Genomic DNA, 13786 nt, shown 5'->3' with positions numbered 1-13786 from the left:
AAGGATGGATGGGTGGATGAAAGGAAGGAAGGATGGATGGATGGATGGATGGATGGATGGATGGATGGATGGAATGATTAGCCAAGAAGAGGACCCTGGTAACAGAAATAAAGCAACATTGGAGACGGGAGGCTTAAGATTTTTGTTCTTTGATGTCAGCAAAACATGAGAATAATTCCCTAGAAGAGTCCCTGGAAAGTTGGATGCAATTGTTTGCTCAGAATTTTTAAATGTTATTGTTGACACTGACATGTTTCTATTGGGAAATTTTTGGTGTTTTCTGGGTGATGGCTAATATTTTGCAAACTTGCCTCCTGTTCAGGATAAAAAGTTGGAAACCCCATTTAGAAAGTTCCAAGGTTCACCAGGTCCCACAGGACTCACTTACCAGAACTCTGTTGGTAACAATAAAATTCTTAATATATGTGACTGGTCCAGACAACGGAAAGACAGTTCTCAAACAAGACACTTTCCCCAGCAATCAGACGCCAGTCCTCCGTGACTAACATGGTAAGACAAAGGATGTTCGCCATTTCCCCCAACCTCTTCACCTGCGGTAGCTTTCTTCTCCACCCTTTGTTCCAGAAATTGTCAAATTCATAGACTTAGCAAGGCCTGCAAACCCCTGGAGGGTTGCTGGGTTTATAGCCATTAGGAGACTGACTGATGGGAAATTCCCTGGACTGAAATGAGAGGGTTTCATTTGTAAATGGGTTTCCTGCTCAGAGTCCCTACTAAGGAAAATCTCATGGAAACATAATTAACTAGAGGCCCTGTGCACGAATTTGTGCACCAGTGGGGGTACCTCAACCTGCCCTGTGGGATCGGTCTGAAACCAGCTCTCTGACATCCCCTGAGGGGTCCTGGATTGTGAAAGGGCACAGGCCAGGCTGAGGGACCCCACCAGATCGGGGCCAGGGAGGGACTTGGGAGGTTGGCCAGCCAGGGAAGGGTGCAGGAGGATGGCCAGCCAGGGAAGAGTCGCGGGAGGGCTCCAGGGCATCTCAGTCCCAATCAGCCAGATCTTAGCAGCAAGCTAACCTACTTATTGAAGCATCTGCCCTCTGGTGGTCAGTGCATGTCATAGCAAATGGTTGAGCAACCTTGGCATATCATTAGTATATTATACTTTGATTGGTTGAATGGACAACCAGATGACCGGACACTTAGCATATTAGGCTTTTATTATATAGGATGTTTGCAGCCCCCCTTTATCCAGTGTGTGTGTGTGTGTGTGTGTGTGTGTGTGTGTGGTCTCCTTCCATAGGCACCAGGGGTAGCATGGTCCCTGGGTCTCACCACTACAGAAAAAAAATGTGATTTAATCAAATAACTTAGGTGAAAGTTTTCGTGCCCTGATGTAATTGCATTTTCAAAGGGACCCCAAGGGGAGAACTGTTGGACCCCACCACAGGCTCTCTACTTCACTTGATGCCCTTTGAGCAAAGAATTGGGAAGTTTGTGTGAACCGGGGGCTCCTGAGTCCCCTCCAGTCATACCATCCACGCAGCCCACTCCCTCACAGTAAGCCTCCCCACTCTTATTCCTTTACGTGCTCATGGTACCGTACCCTCCAAAAAACACAGATTGAAAAGGAAAGCACAAGCCTTGCCTGACAGATACAAGCACATTAGAATGGTGCACTGATGAGAACAGTTCAATGCTGTGCAGCAATGGGCAATGGAAGGATGCACCCAGATGGGGTTAATACGGTTGTGGGGGGGACATCACTTTCCCACCTCATATTCCACCTCATATCATGCGTCTGTGTCTGCTGGCTTCAGATGAGAGTTCGCCATGACCCCAGGGTGACTGCGCTGCGTTCCCCTGGAATTACAGCCAGGCCAAGAGAGCCCCACAGGAACCGTCCAACAAACAAAACATGACCCGAGTGCCCACGTGTCAGCTGTTCACAACCCGTCGCCTTCTGCTAAGGCTGGTGCAGGCTCTGAGGGCAGGCTGGCTGTTCGCATGGTTCAACGTTTTGTTCTTTCTTGTATTAGAGGACGACAGTTTTTTCTAACTTGATTTCTTGCATGTAAATGATGATAGAAATACTATCTAATCTGGTGATTCTGAATGTTTCCAGAAATTGATGAGGCCATTCACTAATATTTACCAAATGCCTATCATACACGCGGTACCAGCTGATGCAAGAATCTAAGACCGTGGTTCTCTGAAGACAGTAAAAGGTCACTGAGAGGGGAGCAGTGTTATAACCGGGGCCCCTCTCCTGGTTTGTCCAGAACAATCCTTGTTTACACCTGATGTCCTGGAAAAATCATTTAAAAATTTAAAAAGTATTAAAATTGCTTTATTTCAAGCTCAAGTATCCCATTTTGTTGGTAAAGCATATGGCCATGCTCACAGTAAAGCGTTTTACTTAAGTGGTAAGAGTTACACAGACAATTCCAGAGAAGTCCAGAGAAAAGAGCCAACACGTGGGTCAAAGGTTAGGATAGGCTCGGGAGGCAGGGCTTGTGGCAGACCTTGAATAAGGAGTAGAAATGTTAAAATCAAAGAGAAAAAGGGAAAACAGTATGAAGGTCCTCAAAAAATTAAAAATAGAACTACCATATGATCCAGCAATTCTACTTCTGGAAATATAGCTCAAGGAAACAGAATCATATGTGGACAAGATATCTGCATTCCCATACTCACTGCAGCATTATTTACAGTAGCCGAGATATGGAAACAACCTGTGTCCATCAACAGATGACTGAGTCAAGAAAATGTGATATATGCAAAAATATGTGCATGCGCACACATAATGGAACATACACCACCATAAAAAGAAAGGAAACCCTGCCATTTGCAACATGAGTGGACCTTGAAGATACTTTGTGAGTAAAATAAGTCAGACAGAGAAAGGCAAATACTGTATGATCTCGCTTATTTAAAAAATACACTGATAGCCCTAGCTGGTTTGGCTCAATGGAAAGAGTGTCGGCCTTCAGACTTAAGGGTCCCAGGTTCAATTCCGGTCAAGGGCATGTACCTTGGTTGCAGACACATCCCCAGTAGGGGGTGTGCAGAAAGCAGTTGATGGATGTTTCTCTCTCATCAATGTTTCTAACTCTCTATTCCTCTCCCTTCCTCTCTGTAAAAAATCAATAAAATATGTATTTTAAAAAAAATACACTGATAGAAAGAGATCAAATATGTGGCTACCAGAGGCAAGGGTCAGGTAAATAAGTCCAGAGGATGTCATGTACAACATGATGACTATAGTTAGTACTGTTGTGTGGTATATATAAAAGTCGGTAAGTAAGCCCTGGCCGGGTAGCTCAGTTGGTTAGAGCATCATCCCGGTACACCAAGGATGCAGGTTCGATCTCTGGTCAGGGCACATATAGGATCAACCAGTGAATGCATAAATAAGTGGAACCACAAATCAATGTTTCTCTCTCTCTCTCTCAAATCAATAGATTTTTTTTAAAAGTTGTTAAAAAAGTAAATCCTAAAAGTTCCCATCAGAAGGAAAGAAACTTTTCCCTCTCTCTCTCTCTCTCTCTCTCTCTCTCTCTCTCTCTCTCTCTCTCTCATATCCATATGAGATAATGGCTATTAACTAAATTTGTGGTAATCATTTCTCAGTCTATGCAAATCAAGTGATTATGCTGTAGACCTTAAGTTGACACAGTACTATATGTCAATTATATCTCAATAAAACTGAAAGAAAAATAACATTATTCAAAAGAGAGAAATGGAAGCTCAGATAGTCCTATCGGGGTGAAATTTCCTCCAGAAAGTCTCAGTGATGACCCCACTTCTTTATGAAGACCTCACGGGGCCTCTGTCCTGTAGACATGGTCCCTGTGGTCCCGGAGCCGCGTAAGTAACACAGAGGCAGTGATGTTGGCAGAGTATTGGGAAATTGACCTCCCAGCGCATCAAGAATTAATGTCTGCCTTCTGTTTTGGGTAAAAAAACTGACACACATGTGCAGTCTAACTTTTTTCCTGTATTACAATGAGGTGTCTTACACCCACTTTGGAGACCACAGTCCTTGAAGAGAGGAAGCTATAGGAGACTTTCATCGGAGGAGATGAGATGGAGTAGGGTGCTGGGAAAACGCTCCTCTGGTGGGATGGGCTGAATGGATGAGCCACGTCAACTCAGCGCCAGGAGGACTGGGGGAATTCTTGATGAGACAGAGAGAGATAAAGGAAGCAGTGGACTCAATAAGATTGATGTAGAAATATATGAAATTTTAATGGACAGTGCCACATTTTGAAACTCCTGCCTCCTTAGTGGGAGCACACAGAACCAATATCCCATGTTTGTTTTTTTAAAATGTATATATATTATTGCTGAACCGGTTTGACTCAGTGGATAGAGCGTCGGCCTGCAGACTCAGGGGTCCCAGGTTCGATTCCGGTCAAGGGCATGTACCTTGGTTGCGGGCACATCCCCACTGGGGGGCGTGCAGGAGGCAGCTGATAGATCTCTCTCATCGATGTTTCTGGCTCTCTATCCCTCTCCCTTCCTCTCTGTAAAAAATCAATAAAATATATTTTAAAAAATAAAGAAGTACATAAATAAAAAATAAATAAATAAAATGTATATATATTATTGATTTCAGAGAGGAAGGGAGAAGAAGAGAGAGATAGAAGCATCAATGATGAGAGCGAATCATTGATTGTCTGCCTCCTGCACGCTCCCTACTGGGGATCAAGCCTGCAACCCTTGGCCAGAATCGAACCTGGGACTCTTCAGTCCACAGGCCAATGCTCTATCTACTGAGCCAAACCGGCTAGGGCCCAATGTTTTATTTTATTTTATTTTTGTAAATCTTTATTGTTGAAAGTATTACATATGTCCCTTTTCCCCCCAATTAATCCCCTCCACCCTGCCCCCTGCTCCCCACCCCAGACCTTCATCTAGTGTTTTATTGAAGAGAAAACTAATGGAGAGACCTCAGTCATCTGATGAAGGGCGTTACCTGAGTTACCAGGGCCAGTCAGTGTGTCCTGACTGCCCCAGGGCCTCCCACCACACAGCCCCCTGCGCATCCCTGGAGGCCTCTCTGCTCTGTGCTGCTGGTCCTCAGGGGTGCTCAGTGGTTGAGAAACAACAGGAAGTCACAACACGCTGTGTGAGATGCCCACAAGAGCGGCTGGGGTGCAAGGTTTCCATCGCCTCCCCCGAGAGCTTTATAGGTGCACCAGCGCCTCGGTGAGCCAGGGAGGTGAGCCAGGGAGCAAGGGATGCAACTGAGCCTCCGCCTCATCTCCCATACATCCCAGTCCCCGCCCGACTAGGAAGGACCACCCTCCCAGGTTGCTCAGTGTGTGTGTGGCAAGTGACCCCCAAGGCTCTGTGCTCAGGGGCCTGTTACCGCCTTCGGAGAGGAAGGCGACATTTCCCTTGAATCGTGGGTGTAGGTTTTTCAAAGACTAGACTCGGAAGTATTTCTTTACTGGGTGGTTTTAATTGGGATTTATTCCACCCAGTGATAAGGTTGGAGTTAGTGCCAAAGGATGGGTACAGCTGGCCATGGGACTGTCTCAGGCACACTGGGACGTATGGTCATTCCCAGTACAGAGTTCAGTGTTGTCCCACGAGACAAAACTGCAACTGGGAGGTAATGCGAGGGTACAGCCAGGTCACCTAAGCTGTCATCACATGCTTCCTGGCCTCTTACCTTAGTCACATCGCCTGTCCCTCGATGGTCTCCTCTGCCTGAGTCACCAGATAGCCCACATCCAGTCACTTGATCTCACGCCTATGTGGAATCTAATGAACAAAATAAACACATGAACAAAATAGGTCCAGAGACATGCAAGCATGGAACAGACTGTGGGATCTCGGAGGGAAGGTGGGGTTTGGGGGTGGCTGGGGAGAGATTAACGGGGCCACTTATATGCATGTATGCAGAGCCCATGGACACAGACAATAGTGTGGTGAGGGACAGGCGATGTGACTAAGGTAAGAGGCCAGGTAAGAGGCAGGGTGCTGGGTGGAGGGGTCAATGAGAAAAAAAAAAAGAAGACATCTGTAATACCCTCAACAATAAGGATAAATTCTTTTTTAAAAGTTCAACTGTTGTGGTAATTCCAGGAAACCCCTTGTCTGGTCTGTTCCTTGGACTCCACTGTCAAAGTTTTCCCGGAACTCTCTCTGCTGCTCTACATTTTAATCAGTGTGATTCCATACTTGTCTCCGTCATGCCTCCCCTCTCTGCTCCCATGCTCAGCACCCTGGCTGCACTGTCTGTGTTTGGCTTTTATACATGGTCCTCCTGAGACTGAAGTCAAAGCTACAGTTATCTATTGTTCTGCTTCCGTTAGTTAATCTCCAACCCTTCATAAATTACATTTGGCAAAGTCCCTTCATTCAAACAAAGGAAATGCATAAGTCACAGTAAAAGGGACACCCAGGAGCCAAATGCACTTGGGGATTTATCAAATATTCATCACACCGATTCCATAAAGATCCCGGAGAAATGGGGTGCTGGGAAGTGTGTTCAGTTACTACACAAAACCAGGGTAAACATGATACAAGTGTTACATTGAACAGAGTTGAGGAGATTGTCTTCTCCACGACAGTTAAGTACTCGGTGAATTCTTGTTGGAATGAGAATGTATTTGGGCTTTAGAATCTGTTTGATTTGCAAGCATCGGAGAATATGAAACCCAAGAGGTATGGCCTCAGCAAGGTGGCATCCATCAGGGAGAGGCTCGATTCTTCCTGTTACTGAATGTTCCTCAAACTCAGAAAACTGCCAAAGGGTAGGCCCGCCCAGGACGTGTCTCTAGAGCAGGAATGGGGAACATCCGGCCCGCAAGCCACATAAGACCCGTGAAATCATTGGGTCTGGCCCTGCCAAGGCATTAGGGGTGAGTCAACTAAATGTTTGACCAAATAGAGCAGGTTAATGTTGAAGTTGATAATTTTGCATGGCCCTTGAATGATGTTATAAATATCCAAATGGCCCTTGACAGAAAAAAAAGGTTCCCCACTCTTGCTCTAGACCAAGTAGGGATAAAATCATTTACATTCTGGCTCTGACATCTGGATTTGTCATCTATTTTTAAGCAGTGGGTACAGTATCTATATGACAGTGACAGTTGATAGCAAACTCAGATGACTCCACACCTAACAATCCCTCAAGGCGTGGCTCTGGCTCAGGCCGTCTCCCCGCGCCGGTGGGACCGGAGGAGGCAGGGGGAGGTCTCTGAGGTGTCTTGCAGGGAGGTCACGGGTAAGATGTTCTCTCCGCTCTGGGACAATGAAAACCCGTGGCAAAGTGCAGAGAATGGTGGTTTCGTGTTTCAAATCCAGCTCGAACACATTCCTGTTGGAGGAACTAGAATTCAGAGGGTAGGAACACTGCGCTTCTTCCTAGAGAGACTTTCTCTGAGCAACTCCCCTAGGGGAGAGGCTGTTTTTGGTTCTTGCTGTAAAATTCCTGGAGACGCTTGAAAACAGCAAAGCAAACAGGAAGCAGGGCTCGGTGTGTGGAGAGCTCCGAGAAGGCAGGCTGGGCTCTGGGAGCGTGGCTCCCTCTGAAGACTCTAAAGAGCCTGGAAAAACAATGATAGGCAAGCAGCTGGGGGACCAGCAGTGAGGGCCCCGTGTGCCAGCCTTGGGGTTGGGAGGCTGTGAGCACTGGCTTCCTTCCACGTTTTCACACACCCCTAAAAACAGGCCCCCCACCAAACACTCCATCGGATGCCACTTAAACAAGCTCAGATCCAAGTTTATGGAAATCCACCGGAGGTGATTTGGCCGAGAATGGCAGGAGAGTTTAGAGTTCTGGGACATTTTAGACACATACAGAATTTGGACAAGTCTTGACCTTTCCTACCTCTGATGTCCATGAGCAGAAGGAGGACCGTAGTTTTTTCCGTTTGTCTCTTGGGCTAAATAAACTTTCCAGAGTGGGGACTTTGTGGTCAGCACATTGAGACACGCTGAGCTCTCTGTACGCCCGATCAGGGCGGTGGCCGAGCTGCTTGAATGACCGATATTCATTGTGTTGGGACCTGGAGTTGAACCCCATCTCCACAGGTTCACCTACTTTGAAGGGTTATCTGAGTTCATTCTAACTCCACAGGGAGGCAGAAACGGGAATTGTGAGCTAACACCTGGCGGACTGTGGCTTCCCCCAACCGACCGACCGTCGGTTGAGCAGGGGCCGTGTCCTGGGCTGAAATGAAGGTTATTCTGGGCAGTGAGCGGCTTCTCTGCTGGCTGCGCCCCAGGGATGATGGTGACTTTGAACGTGCACTTTCACCCAAAGAAAAGCCTTCCTATCAGCAAGGGCATGGCCACCGTAAACAAGACAGGAGACGGTCAGGAAACTCCGACTGAAGCGGAGGCCCAGGGCGTCCCAGTCTCCCTGCTGATCCTCCTTTTCAAATGGCCACGAAGCCCCAGGAAAAAACCCTGGGGAGGGCGCTGCAAGGGGAAGACACGTTTCCTCTGAAAGAGCTAAGTGTCCAGCCCAGCGCTGGCCCACCTCCCCCGAGGACACTGCACGCCAGTCTCTAGCGACTGCATTTGACACAGGGAAGTGCGTCTCTGAACCAACCGTGGGCAGAAAGGCATTTGGGGCAGTGGAAATGGGCGCATCTGACAGACAGAAGTTCAAAGGCAGAACACAGTGTGGCTGGGACTGAGTTTTAGAAGAAAACTCTTAGTACAACTTTAGAAGATGCAACCTTGTTCATCCCCAATGACCGAAACACTGAAGTGTCCAGAGAGGACAACTTAGAAATTTCGAGTGCAGAAGTATGTTACCACAATGAGCTTTGGAGTCCAATACCTTGGGTTAAACTCAGTTTTCCCATCTGTAAGATAGGGTTTATAATAACAGTATCTTCCTAACAGAGGCCTTTTAAATACTAACAGCTAATGTTGAGCATTTATCATGGTTCCTATATAGAAGTGGAAATTATTATTTCCAAGAATTCTCATAATATTTAGTCATCCTGTTTTCTCAAATAGGAAGTCTTACTCACTTTTGTTAAAAATTAGATGTGTGCCTTTACAGTTTACAAATCCCAGGTCAGAATTTTGAGAAACAAGTAAGTTCCAGACCTGGGGCTGCCCAGTGCCAACCCCCATGCTCTCCATCCTTTCAAAGAACCAGCTCTTGGTTTCATTGATTTTTTTGTATATTTTTTTGTCTCTATGTTATTTATTTCTGCTCTAATCTTTATTATTTCCTTCCTTCTGCTTACTCTGGGCTTTTCTTGTTGTTCTCTTTCTAGCTCTTTAAGTTGTAGGGTTAAATAGGTTATTGCTTGTTTTTTGAGGTAGGCCTGTTGTGCTATGAACTTCTCTCTCAGGGCTGCTTTTGCTGTGTCCCAGAGATTTGGGGTTGTTGTGTATTCATTTTCTTTGGTTCCAGGAAGTTTTTTATTTCTTTCTTGATCTCGTTGGTAACCCATTCATTATTTAATACCATGCTATTTAGTCTGCATGTATTTGAATGTTTTGGGGTGTTTTTACTGTAGCTGATTTCTAATTTGATTCCACTGTGATCTGAGAAGATGCTTGATATGATTTCAATTTTCTTAAACTTGTAGAGATTTTTTGTATGTCTTAACATGTGGTCTATCTTCATGAATGATCCATGTGCACTTGAGAAGAATGTATATTCTGCTGTGTTGGGGTGAAATCTATATATATAAAAGGCTAAGTGTCCATCTGACCAGTAGCTATGATGCACACTGACCACCAGAGGGAAGACACTCAATGCAGGAGCTGCCATGATGTGCACTGGTCATTTAAAAATAAATGGCTCTACAGACCTGGCACCAACAAACCAACACTTGGCTTCCCCCAAGTGGGACACAGGCCCCACCACCACCCCAGAGCAACACCCCACCAAATCACAGCCAGCACTACCAAGACTCCATGGCACAAAATGTGGTCCACAGCCCAGCCCAGACTGGAAACGGTCACTGTGGGCGCCAGGTAATGATGTCATGTATCAATGCCTGGCTTCCTCTCCCTAGCGACTAGTGTTTCTTCAGCTCAGAAATCTGACTTGCTTTACAGCCAGGTGCAAATATTTTAAAGTTTAATCAAATGTTTGTGATGCATTTTCTCATGCCTCATCTCATTTGATCCTCATAGAAGTCCTGGAGGAAGTAGATAGGCGACTCAGTGGAATCCTATTTTCTTTTCATTAGCCGGAAAATGGAGATTTAGAAAGTTTAGAAACTTGACCCGACTGAAAAGAGGTAAGAAATGGTGGAACTTGAAAATGGCTTCAGGTTTTTCTCACTGTGCAGAATATAGTCAAACACTGCTGCAGTTAAATATTTTACCCTTTGTTCTCCCTGCATGATCTATAATAATAATGTGCTTTGTGTTGATATTTACTGCTGTGTTGCTGACAATTACCTGGAAGAGAAGTTTGGGTGCTTCACTGAGCTGGGAAAAGTTTAGCTAAATCAGAAAGCAGGTCTAATTAAGCAAGTTTATTCTATATATATAAAAGGCTAAGTTGACTCAAGCATGCACGATATATGTAAAGCTCTCACTGGCGCCAATCACACACGTGTGTTTTGATCTGTCATTGTTGATTATGAATTTGGTTGACACTTCTGTTATAGAGAAAGGGCGACTCGCGATATTAAAATATTTCTTCTAATTGATTTCCTTTCAATGTGCACGAATCCATGCAGGGACATTAGTGTTCTATAAATGTTAATTATGTCCATCTGATCCAGTGTGTCCTTTAGAGTCTCTGTTTCCTTGTTAAGTTTTTGTCTGGAAGATCTGTCCAGTGAAGTCAGAGGGATGCTCTGTGGACATTAACTAGGGCGCTTGAAAGTCATTTCCATGAGGAATCTTTTTAGTCCTTCAAGTACAGTGGGGCCTTGACTTACGAGTTTAATTCGTTCTGAGATTGAGCTCGTTAAGGAGCTCGTTAAGGAGCTCATTAAGTCAAATTACTCTATCAACTCAATGTAAAAAATCGGCGGAGAGACAGCTGGTATCTCAAAAACTCGTTAGTCGGGACACTCGTAAGTCAAGGCCCCACTGTATTTCAAGTGTTCTAGTCTCAAATACATTCCTTTCTTCTACAAACTTCCAGAAGAGATGAATACCTCCACCTACACCAAAATAATGTGCTTTGCTGGCCAAAAGCGCCCGCCCAATTTTACTTAACAATGGAAGAAATGTTTGGTGCAAAGTACCATAATAATCCGGGTTGTTAAATGGTTTCTGACATGAGAATGAGATCATATTTTTCAGAGTTTTTCACAGTTAGTACAGGTTTACAACACTCAGACCACAACCCAGGAAAAGATCAGCACTGACCTAGTTCTTGTGCTACTTTTGATTTCCTGCACCTTTTCACAGGTGGCTTGTTTCCATCATCTTCTTCATCTTCCAAAGTGGAGTTGGCCACCACATTAGATAAGGCTGCTTCACCAATCACCATACTTATATAATCTTGAAAATGAACTTCTGTGGCCCCTCCCTTGAGTGCAATTATACCCAGCAACCCTGATCCACTGCCAAGATCCAACACTTTCCCCCCAGCAAATTTCATGTGGGACTTTGTGAAATAAGCCAGGATGTCCAAGGTACATTCCCAGATTTTCAAGCCTCCTCCATAAACACCGGTAATCAGATCAGAGTGAAAGGAAAAGGTTTTTGACACTGTGTTTTCTTCAGGGAAGTTCTCTTTCAATAAGATGGTTTTCACTACTGATACATTAATGTACTGGAGAGCTGGTAACGTTTCTATGACTTTATTTTCTATGCCCTTTGGCAAGTCTCAAGCAAGGCTGTTTTTCATGGGGCTCCAAGTTCCCTGACCTGTTAGCTGCATCAAGTGAGTTCTGTGTGCCTTGGGCGGGAACTGCATTTCCCGCTGACTTCGGTCCTCACAAGTTATCCCAAGGCCAGTAAGACTGCTGCTCTGTAGAACATTTCATGTCCTTGTGTCTCCCTTTTTGACTTGCTGAGAATGGAGACTCTTCTGAGGAATTCAGGGTTGAAGCTCCATCTCCAAGGGGAGTTGGTTCATTTTCCAGATGGTCTTCTATAGTGAAACTAAATTGGTAGGTCATCCTAGCACCACCCTTCAATTCAAAGGGAGACTCCTCCGCTTCTGAATAGAATTGATGACACTGACATAAACCTATCTCAGTTTTAAACCTGTCTCTGTTATTCAAAGTAGTTTCATTTGGGTCAATTTTTCTTTAGGAGCTTACACACAGTTATACATATTTAGAGATGTTTCCAAATGACTTTTTAGAGGTCTTTGCTCTTCTTTCAGTTTATCTCTGGAGTGGGGAGGGAAATAAAATTGTTATTAAAAAGCAAAACGACACGTTTCTTTGAAATATAATATTAAACAGTAACTCTGCCCCTCTCCCTACCCCATACAGCTAGTTGCTTTTTTAATAAAAGTTGTGAGGGGGATAAAGAGATTTGGAAACACACAACCCCTCAAGGGTCAACAGCTGGATTAGAGAATAAAGAGTAAAAACAACAGTAGCAATAACTAGAAAATGTATGAAGTCCAAATTTTGGGGGCAGGAAATGACAAACAAGCCTAACTTTTGGTGTCTGTTCTTATTTCAAGTAACAGGAATCCCAAGTTTTTTTGTTTGTTTGTTTTTGTTTTTGTTAAAATGTGTGGTTTGTTTGTTTTTTTAAAAAATTTTATTTTAGAGAGTGAAGAATGGAGAGGGAGGGAGAGTGAAACATCAATGATGAGAGAGAATCATTGCACACCCCACACTGGGGATCCAGTCTGCAACCCAGGCATGGTCCCTGACCGAGAGTCGAACCAACCATGACCTCCTGGTTCATAAGTCCACGCTCCGCCACTGAGCCACCTCACCAGGCCGGAGTTCATTTGGGTAAATGTGCAGCCCTGTGGAAACTTGTGCGGCTCTGCTTTGGTGCAGGCTCATCCCCGTGACCTCAGGGCACTCAGTGGAGACCAGCAGCCCTGCGCGAATGGGAGTGGGCGATTTTGGAGTCATCAGTAAAGGTTAGTTTGGTGGCAGAACAAACACAAAATAAGGGCACTGAACGTTTGGAGAGGCCCGTACAAAGTGGAGGCAACTTGACTGAGACTCTTGTCCGTATCTGTGAGGCTAGACATGCTGCGGATGGCACAATTCTGGCAGGCGGGGTCTCTATGCCCGTTACACAAGATGTACAAAGTAGGGTCACTGGATTAAAGGATAGAAACGTGCCCCTTTGTACCCGCTGCTGGTCCTGGGTTCAGCCCCACCCCAGATGTGCAATCTCAAAGACCACAGGGACCCAGGGATGAAATCTGGGGACCTCCGGCCCTCGCCTCCCCAAAGCTATTCCGTGTAACATTTACTGCGACCCGGACCTGGGGATGGCCGCAGCCCGCCAAGCTCCCAGCTCCGGCGGAGAAGCCCGACGTGAGGCCCGGTAGTGCGGGCTAACCCCGCGCACCAGTGAGTCGAGTCCTCCGCGGGCCAGACGAGCCCGGTTTTTCCCAGCCGGCCTGGAGCCCGAGCTCAGAAGGAATGCAGCCCGCTCCCTCTCTATGGTCCTGGCGCAGGCGGAGCGCGCGCAAGGCTTGTCGGGACGGCTCGTTTCGGGTCTCGGCGGTGGCGGGGCTGTTCGAAGTGGCCGCTGGGCGGACGCAGCCTCGGGAGCTTGGAGGCCTGAAGCCGGTCCCGGGAGCCGTGCGTGCGCCGGAGCTGCTGCGCTGTCCTGCCTCGGCTCCTCCGCCTCCCGCTGCCGCGGGCACCCAGAGAGGCGTGCAGGCAGGTGCCGACCTTTCCCCGCGGCCGGTCGCGCCCCACCGGCGCGTGCTGTG

The 13786-nt window shown here is 46.2% G+C and overlaps 1 pseudogene across 1 annotated transcript; it reads right to left on the bottom strand.

Moving 5' to 3' along the window:
- Positions 1-10962: 10962 nt before the first annotated feature.
- Positions 10963-12044, bottom strand: LOC308534032 (histidine protein methyltransferase 1 homolog; annotated as a pseudogene). Its single transcript has one exon. The product of its transcript is annotated as a histidine protein methyltransferase 1 homolog (transcript).
- Positions 12045-13786: the final 1742 nt, after the last annotated feature.

This window comes from Myotis nattereri (assembly GCF_964212035.1).
Source record: "Myotis nattereri genome assembly, chromosome: 18".
Classification (NCBI taxonomy): domain Eukaryota; kingdom Metazoa; phylum Chordata; class Mammalia; order Chiroptera; family Vespertilionidae; genus Myotis; species Myotis nattereri.
The sequence above is the reverse complement of the archived record's forward strand: the minus strand, read 5'-3'. Positions and strand labels throughout refer to the sequence as shown.